This window comes from Cydia fagiglandana, chromosome 14 (genome assembly GCF_963556715.1).
Source record: "Cydia fagiglandana chromosome 14, ilCydFagi1.1, whole genome shotgun sequence".
Classification (NCBI taxonomy): domain Eukaryota; kingdom Metazoa; phylum Arthropoda; class Insecta; order Lepidoptera; family Tortricidae; genus Cydia; species Cydia fagiglandana.
The window spans coordinates 695,821-705,270 of NC_085945.1; the positions used below are offsets into that span (position 1 = coordinate 695,821).

A 9,450-nucleotide genomic window follows, 5' to 3' on the forward strand; every position below is an offset into this window, starting at 1 on the left:
AGGTCACCAGTTATATTCGCAAACTGTCAACAAAATTGCTCTCAAGAATTATGATGATAAGCGATTCCCAATCCCATCCAAACCGCATCAAACATTAGCCTTAGGACATAATGAAATAGATACCTATTATAGATTATTTATAGATTTATGCTAGATATAATAATCTTTCTTGATTTTACATATGTACTGTAGTTAAAGTCTATTGACGAAATAAAAATATTATGTGAGTAAAAACATTATTTTATTATGCCTCTCCTTACCCATTGGAACATGTGAAAAAAAAAAAGTTATTGAGTCTTTTTGCGGTCGGTAAAGTACAAACTCCATACATTTGATAAGCACAAGCGACAAAACCAAACGCAAATAAAAATGCATCCGTGGTAACAATAGAATTCGCAGGCGTCCATGGGCTACGGTGACTGCTTACTGTCAGGTGGGGTCGTCTGCTTGTTTGCCACTGACGTGGTATTAAAAAAAACACCGATATATGCCTCATATTTTAAAACAAAGTTATTGAATCTTTGGGCAGTCGACAGCGCGCTTGTATCCACCCTGGAGTTGCAGGCGTCCAAAGGCTACGGTAACAACTTACCATCAGACGGACTGTATGCTTATTTGCCACCAATGTGGTATCATAAAAGAAAAACCCCTTTGCAGTTGGTAAACTATAAACTCCATACATTTGATAAGCACAAGCGACAAAACCAAACGCAAATAAAAATGCATCCGTGGTAACAATACAATTCGCAGGCGTCCATGGGCTACGGTGACTGCTCACGTGTCGCCGAGGCGCTTACCCTCTCCCCTCACCCCGTTAGGCACCCTCCCCTCCCGGTCCCCCTCCCCTCAAGGTCACGCCCCCTCAAGGTCACGCCCCTCAAGGTCAAGGTCAAGGTCACTCAAGGTCAAGGTCACCCAAGGTCAAGGTCACTCAAGGTCAAGGTCACCCAAGGTCAAGGTCACCCAAGGTCAAGGTCACCCAAGGTCAAGGTCACTCAATGTCAAGGTCACTCAAGGTCAAGGTCACTCAAGGTCAAGGTCACTCCCCTCCCCCCTCCCCTCCCCTCCCCCCCACCCCCGCGGGGGGACTTGAATACCTAAACTGAGGCAGCTCTCTCAAGCAGGCGTCCAAAGGCTACCGTAACAACTTACCATCAGACGGACTGTATGCTTATTTACCACCAATGTGGTATCATAAAAGAAAAACCCCTTTGCGGTTGGTAAACTATAAACTCCATACATTTGATAAGCACAAGCGATAAAACCAAACGCAAATAAAAATGCATCCGTGGTAACAATAGAATTCGCAGGCGTCCATGGGCTACGGTGACTGCTTACTGTCAGGTGGGGTCGTCTGCTTGTTTGCCACTGACGTGGTATTAAAAAAAAAAAAACGCCGATATATGCCTCATATTATAAAACAAACATGATGGGCCTTTTTGCAATTTCATAGCGGATGTTTTTGGAACTAACCTTGCGCATACATACTGTCGCCCTCCAGCGGGGCTGGCGGAAATTTTAGGAACTAACCTTGCGCATACATACTGTCGCCCCCAGGCAGGGCTGGTGGGGATTTTTGGAACTAACGTTGCGCATACATACTGTCGCCCCCAGGCAGGGCTGGTGGGGATTTTTAGAACTAACGTTGCGCATACATACTGTCGCCCCCAGGCAGGGCTGGTGGGGATTTTTGGAACTAACGTTGCGCATACATACTGTCGCCCCCAGGCAGGGCTGGCGGGGATTTTTAGAACTAACCTTGCGCATACATACTGTCGCCCCCAGGCAGGGCTGACGGATAATTTTGGAACTAACGTTACGCATACACAGTGGCGCCTCTAGCGGGGAGTAGAGTGAACTAACCAGCGGCGCATACATACTGTCGCCCTCCGGCGGGGCTGGCGGATATTTTCGGAACTAACGTTGCGCATACACAGTGGCGCCTCTAGCGGGGAGTAGAGTGAACTAACCAGTGGCGCCATCTAGCGGAGACCTTTGGAACTAACGTTGCGCATAGACAGTGGCGCCATCTAGCGGGGAGTAGGGTGAACTAAATTGTCACTACCTTACGCATACATACTGTCGCCCTCTGGCGGAAAAGTTCTGGTCCAAAAGCGGCACAAACACACTACTAGAATTGTCCAATAGCGTGTCGCCTAAATTAACCATCCGCCCTTAAAACTTGGCACTGCCATCGGGGAAATCAGGCAACCCCTAAATACGCCGGTTTATTACAAAGACGAGTAAAACTTTGTAATGGATATTAAATTCTTGAGCCGTTTAACTTGACAGTTGGAACGTGGGTCTTAAATAATAAGTTTCCATCAGATCACCTCGCTAATTGTCGCGGTGCGTTTGAACTAAAACTCGGAATTTACTATAGGTTGCGGTTAGTGGTGTAGTGATTATTCTCTTACCAGGAATATTTACCGTGGATCTGTTTACGGGAATTTACTCAAGGAAATATGTTTTTTTTTGTGCTATTGTTTCAGTTTTGTATCAATTACGGCTTTCAAAACTAAAAATAACACATTTATTTCGTCTCTAAGAAAAAATTTCGGAAGGTAACACGAGAAACCTCTTACTTGTTATCCGCTACGACGTAGAGTTTCTACTGTAGCAAGGTAGGCAGTAACAAAAATGCAATTTCCCTAATCTTTCTTTGAGTAGAGAATATTCGGTAAATTTCCCGGCTTAGTCCCTGGTATATCCCCTGTAACCGCACAACACTAGTTTGCGGCATGTCAGTAATTAGGCAGTTTACCTGCGCGTAAACCGATTGTGCGTAAGCCCCTCGCGTTTCTGCTCCCCTGGTACTTCGACGTCAAAGATATGTTCACGCTTTTGCACCTAAGTCCCTTGTAATAAGGCCGAAAATGTAAACGTGCGGCGCCTGATACTTTAGAGTTTAGAGGTAAGCAAAATGGGGGTAATTCTGGTTTATGGCGTTTCCCACGCCCTAATTTCGACGCGGTAACGCCAAACGATATTTTCAGTCATTCATAATCATTGACTACTCGTATGTTATAGACCTTTGTTGCGTACCTTCTCGTTTCGCTTCTTCGTAAATGTCTAAAATCATAGATAGGGCCTCCTTCGGGAGACTTGTGCCTAGATGGAAGGCATATTATTATTCTATAAAAAAATGCCAACCCAAAATATTTATTTTTTGCCACGAATAGGTATCGTTTTTATTAGGTGACATCGTTCGCAACAAATGCGTTATAAAATCTCAATTTCTCAACCCCATTTGAACTGTATCAAATTCGAAGCTTCTACCTTCAGCAGTTTATGCAGCGTTAGCGTTATGTTATCCGACAATATCTTTTTAGGGTTCCGTACCCAAAGGGTAAAACGGGACCCTATTACTAAGACTTCTCTGTCCGTCCGTCCGTCCGTCTGTCTGTCACCAGGCTGTATCTCACGAACCGTGATAGCTAGACAGTTGAAATTTTCACAGATGATGTATTTCTGTTGCCGCTATAACAACAAATACTAAAAACAGAATAAAATAAAGATTTAAATGGGGCTCCCATACAACAAACGTGATTTTTTACCAAAGTTAAGCAACGTCGGGAGTGGTCAGTGCTTGGATGGGTGACCGTTATTTTTTTAGCTTTTTTTTGTTTTTTTTTTGCATTATGGTACGGAACCCTTCGTGCGCGAGTCCTACTCGCACTTGCCCGGTTTTTTTATGATACAAGTAGATGCAGCAATGAGCAGATGAATCGCCCAACGGTAAGCACTGACCGTCGCCCATGGACACCTGCAAGACCAGAGGGACTGCAATGAACTGAGTAGCCGGCCTTTTTAAATGAGAGTACGCTCTTTTCTTGAAAGTTCGAACAAAGGTCGTATCGGTTAATATCTGGAACCAGGATATACGGAAATGCATTAAAATATTCCTCCCCACATACCAGGAGCACATAGCCCGTATATAGTGTACGGCAGTGCTCTGCATACTCGAAACCGCGCCTCCTTGGGACCGAATGCATTTTTGCAATTCCAATGTTATGACAGCAACCGCATAAATATGTAGATATCGGCCTTAATCATTCCGTTCCTCGGGTTATGGTGCCGGTGGTCGAACGGATTTAAACAGGGGTTGGAACAACAACAGGGAATACCCTGTTTAGTTGTTGTGCCTACTAAAAAGTTAGTTCATATTTTAATTTGGTTTCAAGCAGAAACGTCTACGAATGATGCTATTAAGCTTAAAAACCAATTAAAAGTAGAAAAATTCATTGTCTTGAATGAGACACATCCAATGTATAGAAAACATCCATTAACCAGGAACACATGGGCGCACGTATTTGTTTTCTATGATTTAAGTCGATCGTTCACCAAGATGGACCGATCAAGTTAAAGACTTGTCATCCTCTGCTTTCTACACGGTCTACGTAGACGCGTTAGATTAGACAGAAACCGATGGAGGCAGATCATCCGCTCCAGATGCAACCCTCATACTCTCCACGATCCTCAGACATGAGGGACCGACCAGAGAAAGATGATTAAATTACTTACACTCATAGGTACCAGCATTTGAATCCGTGGCCTCCTGCTTCGTAAAATTTAATATTGAAATGAAAATGGTTTCCTATTTAATGCAGAATATTTACATCATACCCTCCTGTGAATCTTGCGGCTCCGTCAAAATCGATACGTCCACTTTGAAACTCTTTACGAAAACGTCTTCGTATCTCTGTCGAATTATTACTTTGATAAGTCTCAAAGGAGATGCTTAAATGTTTTTGTGTGGTTGTTAAAGTTGCGAGCAATTACAGACGTCCGCGCCTGGGGCGAGGCCGCTATAGAGGTAGAAGTATTCCTGATGGAAATTCATTTCTTGAAATAAAAAATGGGGTTGAAAGTTTTTAATAGTCTACGCGAACTGGGATTGAAAGGAAATAAAATGGGGTTGAAAGTTTTTAATGACTTTAAAATAAAAATCGCGGGTAATGTCAAAATATTGAAAGAACCGGGTTCTGATATGGGTTATTTAAACTGTAAAAATTAACGATATAGTGAAATTGACAGTACGGGACAGTCAGTTTTACATGTTTATCAGATAAAAATAAAACATAAACCTATCACAGCAATATGTATACTGAAAAATCATCATCAAACACTAAAAAAATTAAATTACTTCCTATTTCGGTTTCACATTTAAAACGTTCAGAAAATCATGTACCTGACATTACATGTACATTATTGTACATACATGTGTTTGTAATATTTGCCGTGCAGCGAACTACTCGTTTAAGCGATATCTTAAAGGTATTATTATATCACAATGATTGACAATGATAACATTGTTTGCCTCGAGGCATGGCGTTATACACCGTGCGACGTAGTGACGTAAGGAACTGGTGACGATTTTTGCCACAAACGTCACCGGGGGCGTAGCTCAGATGGTAGAGCGCTCGCTTAGCATGCGAGAGGTACGGGGATCGATACCCCGCGCCTCCAAGAATTTTTGTATTTTATATTAATCATACAAATACTTGTGCGTTATTGCAATATAGTCAGACCAAGAATAGTCTGCAGCGGATTTGATAACCCACGCAGTGCACGTGTTATTTTAAACGTCAAACTTCTATGAAATTATGACGTACATATGGAGCATTCCATGAAATTGTCTACCGTTGTCCCGTACAAACGCGAAGTTTCTGAAGATTTAAAGGTATAAGAGTTTCCTTTTCTATGACAAATGGTCAAAAATATGCACAGAAAAATAATCGCCTGCTTTAAATACCGAGAAAAAAGTCGCAACACCGGAAATACAGAGCGTTTGTACGGGACAGCCCGTGGAATGCTCCATATACATGACACTTGCACTGCGTGGGCTATGAAGTCCGCTGCAAACTTTTTTGGTTCGACTCTATTTAATTTTTCTTATAACATCCCTACATGCATTCACACACCTTGTAAATAGAGTCGTAGTCGTATTTCGTTCGATCCGAAGGTCACGATAAAAAAAACTTTGAATCGACTATACTCGTACTATAGACTCGTACATATATTGTATGAATGAATTTCTAAAGTCATTGCAATTTGGAGCATCATTAAAGCTTCATAAATCTGTTGTTGATGTTAATGTTAATGTGTTATGATTTTATATATTTGCAATTTATTATATCGATTATTAGGATATGGACCTTTGAGCGAGTAGACGCGTGCTAATAATGAAAACGTCATTAAATTGGCATCAATTTGCAAGTTCGAATCGGCATCCTTTTCTTTTGTCGACTTGCTTTTCACTTCCTTTTCTTGGAAATCATATCTTTCAATAGAAAACTCGGAGAATGGTATTTCTTGGCATCCATCTCAATTGCGAAAAATGTAGCACGTGTATGTAGCATCAAAGTAACTTGTCAGGAATATCGGATACGGTACTTTATACGATTATCGGCGGATTTAGAGATCTAAATATGAAGGATATTCGTTAGATTTACGAGTATAATATAACATTTCAATAAGTAATTGTATGTTTTTAATAACTTTTGACATTTGAGTAGTTTATCTGACTGCTACATAAAGAGAGGCGTTACAACACGAGTATTTTAATGCGTAATTAATTTTGTACAGTTACATACACTGCTATATATATTATAAGCTCTCTATAGTGTGTTCAGGAACCGCATGTAACGACCGCCTTTACGGCATTCGATCAGACACTTGATAAAACGCCATCTCGGCTGATACTAGAAATGATCTACTTTTCTATTCTTTCTAAGAATTGTGGTATCGTTTATTAACTGACGTTTTTATGCATTACAAAATGAGTGGAGTGATTTCAGTTGCAATGAAATAAACCGTAAAACTAAATAGGTATTTTTAGAAAATTATGGAAATAATCAACACAACCCATAAGCATAATAAATCTTAATAAGTCAACGTTTGTGGTATTTAAGCTAAGGCTTAAATTAGACATAAATAATTGCGCAAATATGTCTGTCTGTCCGTCCCAGGACGAGCGACCTAATTAGGATTACGTCGTCAAAACAGGAGGCCGATTATGCCTTAACAACTCGATATGGGTCTTATCTTATTCTGATACGACCTTGCGTTAGCGGGAGCCCTTTACGCTGATTGGTGCTGACGAAATGCAATCAGGTATTGTCATTGACGTATATCTCAGGACTCGCCTTAGGTACTAGTTCACCGGTGTCACTCACGAATTCCAGCCATTTGTGCATTCTAACGTAACTGGTATCGACCAATCGCACGCGTGATGCGAATTCATCAGCCGATCGCGTTGTGGCGGTGTCACACCGCTGTACTGGCCCCATTCATGCCCTAATTTGTTATGGCCCGTAAGGTCAGTCCTGAGATATACGTCAATGGGTATCGTCTAATAAGGCATTCGGCTCGAAAATATTTTCATAAATGTATGAGAAAACACACACAAACCCGAAAATAATACCTATTGATAACTAAAATTACGCATTGAACTTAAAGACCATGGTTGTAGTATTGTATATTGTACGTGGTTGGGTGGTCTTACTTTAACAAATTGTTTAACAGAATCGGAATCCAGGGTGGCGCAGGTGAGGGGCCGCTCGCGAGGTGCCGGAAATTGGCACTGGCAAACAAACATGTTTTCTTTGTAAATTGAAATTTTATGCGGTTTTACGAAATTTTGGTTCTTGTTTATTCGTTTAGGGGTTTTAATGCCCTGGTTTTAATACTGACGAATTTTGGAAAATTTATTAAATATGGTCTAAATATATTTTAATGTAGAAAATCATGTAGCATTACATTTGACGTCCCCTCCCACGGAAAAATGGGCAGACTGTTTCGTACAGAAAATGACAGCGATGACGTCTCCAGTTACTAAATGCTCTAAGGTATATTCGCTTCGCAAACTATGTGTAGCTAAGGATTTAAAAATATGTATAAATTACATACATAATGCAGTATTCTAGTATACAAAGTGCTAGGAAAGCGAGACAGCACTCATATTACTAATTTGGTGCAGTACGAACACAGCGAGTGCTCTCAAAGGAAGTGCCGGGAGCGCTGCCGGGTTTCTAAGAAAACTAGCTCCTTTATTTACTATGTAGTTTTTGATGAATATGAAAACTTAGATTTCAAGTTTGACGTTGGAGACGAAATTTTTTAAATTTTATATATATTATGCATAAAGGGGTTAACAAGACCTAGACAATCGTTTGTCCTTGCCTGTCATTTTGACACTTGTGTTAGTTAGAAAGGGACAAAATTTAACAGAGGTTTGCTAAGTTTTATGAAATGGGGGTGATGTAATACGGACGCTAATAATATAAATGGGTGGGTATATTAATTAGATAACAAATATAAAGCGAATACACATAAAATTCGTCATTTTTACAGTTTCATTCCTTCGTCTGGATATTCGGTCTTCAATGAATTTTTAATATTTCGGTTTCATTAGAGGCACCAAAAAGATATGCGAACCTCTCTCAATTTACCTACTTTAAAAAAGGTTCACCTCTCTAAATGGCCTCACATTCACACACATCTCATCAATAACACGCCAGCCGACGCATTTTACACTAAATTCATTACTGCCACCACATTAGCAGGGACAAATGCCTGAGGCCGGCGGACGGTAAAAAACGGATCGGGGGTCCCCGAGACCCTTCAATTGAATTCCAGCTAAAACTAATTCTAATGGTTGAGACGAAAGGGGACGACCGCCCTGAATCAGCCTTACCATACAAACGTAGGCCCCTTTTTGCTCTCTGGATATTAACATTGTGGAAAATATTTTTACACAATTTAATGTATTTTAATTATAGTTATACGGTCGGGCAGTTAGATTTTTTGGATTTTGCATTATTATAAGAGTTAGGAGCATTTAAAAATGTGCACGAAACCTGTTTTCGCCCCTAACTTTTATAATAATTAAAAAAACTAAAAAAAATCAAACGGTCGTTCATAGCTATGACTAAAATACATAAAATTCTGTAAAATTATATTCTCATCATCATCATCATCTCAGCCATAAGACGTTCACTGCTGAACATAGGCCTCCCCCTTGGACCTCCATTCGTACCCGTTGGAAGCCACCCGCATCCAGCGTCTTCCGGCGGCTTTAACAAGGTCGTCCGTCCATCTTGTGGGTGGACGTCCTACGCTGCGTTTGCTAAAATTATATTCTATAATGCCAATATTCAGGGAGGAAAATAAAGACTACATTTGTAAGGACAATCGGATCTTCCCCTTTAATCAAGGGATGCGCATGTTTCTGTATCCTGTTTTAACCAGTGCTCCGTCACTCAATTGCTCGAGTGCGGTTGGCTCACGATTGCTCCGTGCTGTAATTAAAAAAAAACAACGGCTAGCACTCCGGGAGTGCCGACAGAAGTGAAAACTCAATGACTAGTCCAAAATGTCTGCAGTACTATGTATAATTGACCTATCCTCCTTTCTATTGAAAAACTTTAGTTCCGAAATTGCTGGCTA

General features: G+C 40.8%; 1 non-coding gene across 1 annotated transcript; it reads left to right on the forward strand.

Moving 5' to 3' along the window:
- Positions 1-5,396: 5,396 nt before the first annotated feature.
- Trnaa-agc (transfer RNA alanine (anticodon AGC)) lies at positions 5,397-5,469 on the forward strand. The gene has a single exon. It is a non-coding gene; the product is annotated as a tRNA-Ala (tRNA).
- The last annotated feature ends 3,981 nt before the right edge of the window (positions 5,470-9,450 follow it).